This window comes from Austrofundulus limnaeus, unplaced genomic scaffold, assembly GCF_001266775.1.
Source record: "Austrofundulus limnaeus strain Quisiro unplaced genomic scaffold, Austrofundulus_limnaeus-1.0 Scaffold69, whole genome shotgun sequence".
NCBI lineage: Eukaryota > Metazoa > Chordata > Actinopteri > Cyprinodontiformes > Rivulidae > Austrofundulus > Austrofundulus limnaeus.
This window is the reverse complement of record NW_013952471.1, coordinates 40,510-42,284: the sequence shown is the minus strand read 5'-3', so window position 1 is coordinate 42,284 and position 1,775 is coordinate 40,510. Positions and strand designations below refer to the sequence as shown.

At 38.1% G+C, this 1,775-nt stretch overlaps 1 protein-coding gene across 1 annotated transcript in view; it reads left to right on the top strand.

Annotated features, from left to right (window-relative positions):
- The window catches only part of wdr76 (WD repeat domain 76), a gene marked incomplete in the record, with an annotated part of 14,213 nt that overhangs the window by 1,987 nt on the left and 10,451 nt on the right, over positions 1 to 1,775 (top strand).

Sequence of the window (1,775 nt, the reverse complement as noted above, 5' to 3'; positions counted from 1 at the left end):
GCATATTTACAGTATTTATTTTACAGTTAAAATATTTGTTTATCAAATGAAGTCTAATATTACAACTAATCAGGGATCCCTTTAAACATCTTTTCTATCATTTTAATGTTTTCAGCTGAGGGGCTTTGATATGTTTACCGGTATTTGAAAAACATTATAGCAGAGGAAGTTCTCTGCACAGAAGAAAAAAAAGTAAATTACTGTTTTTTTAACCAAACTGACAAGTTTCTCCAGTAAAATGATTGTGTAATTTAAATGCATTGAAACACCTGGTTAAATTTAGAAAATATTATGATTAACTACAAACACCTGAAGCTGACTCGGAACTCTGTGATTTTAGAAAAAAATCTAAGTCAAACGTAGACACGTCTTTAAAAGAGCGTCCCTCCCCCTCCCCGCGCGGCTGCAGTCTACTTGCACCTCCACTCCACCTGCGTGTGAATAATAATGATTTTTTTGCGCAAATTCCAGATTTTTGATGCTCATTATACAAGTAACCGTCTGAATGGGTTGACATGTAGACTCTGAAGTCCCGTGCTGGTCGGAGCCACGATGCGCATGGACAGGTGCAGCAGCTGCAGTCAAACTGCCTCTCAGCCCTCACTTTAAAAACAGCTGATCTGTCGTGGTTTTGTTGTGCTCGTAAACACACAGTGTTACAGGAGAAATGCTGCGAGGTGTTTTTAGAAATATAATATATATAAAATACAATGTAATCCTCGGTGGAAAATAGTCCAGGAAACGCAGAAGGCTTTCCCGGGAGGTGTTCACCGTCCTGAACTGAGGGAGACTGACCCCCCACCCACAGAGAAAGGGAAAAAGGGCAACGCGCAGACGGCACGACCCGCCCTGCTCTGTTCTCATTGGGTAAAACCTTGACTTTGGTTCTATTTATTCGGTGAAAGAACCGTCAGTTTAATCCCTACACGGCTTTAACAAGTTTTTTTTCTCTTGTTCATTTTTACGACGAATGCCTGCGGAGGAAAACTTAAATCCAGGTCTTTTTTCTTGGTTGTTCACCGGACCACTGGGAGGCGGGATCTGGTTGTCCGAAATGAAAATAGATTGTCTCGGACAAACTAAACAATGATTGTGTCAACCCCTGTTTTACGTTGATTAAAAAACAAACAAATACAAAACAACTTCATTCCGAAGGTGTGGCGGCTTTTATTTAGCCATGGCAGTGCGCCACGATCATTTACATGTAGGGGAAACCCTGATCTCTTTATACAGCTACATTGAAGTGCTCAGGAAATGATTAAGAACACAAAGCAACATAAAATCAAACGGTACATAAGAATAAAACATAAAAATGTCTTAATTCTACTGGACGAGAGGTTTTCTCAGGCTTCTACAGTAGCTGGTCGAGCTTTGTTCTGTCTTCTTAGCAGGCTTCGTATCCACAAGGTTTTCATACAAATCAGGTGTAAACTGGTGCTTTGTAATTGTTTTTTTAGTAGACGTGAATCCAGCAAATAACATTTTGAAATAAGAAATAAATGCTCTAAAAATGACATTTTTTAATCTTTATTTATTACAGGGACAGTACATATTCATAACATTTCTGTAAATATGCTAGAATTAGCCAGAAGGCTATTTTTCACCTGCAGTCCCCAGACAGATGGTGAAAGTCACCCTAAAATATTAAATGTAAAACTACATAATTACAAAATAACAAATACAATACACTTCAAAATACTTTAAAATATTAAGTTCAAGTTTATTTATATAGCACCAAGTCACAACATACGTTGTCTCAGGGCACTGTACATAAA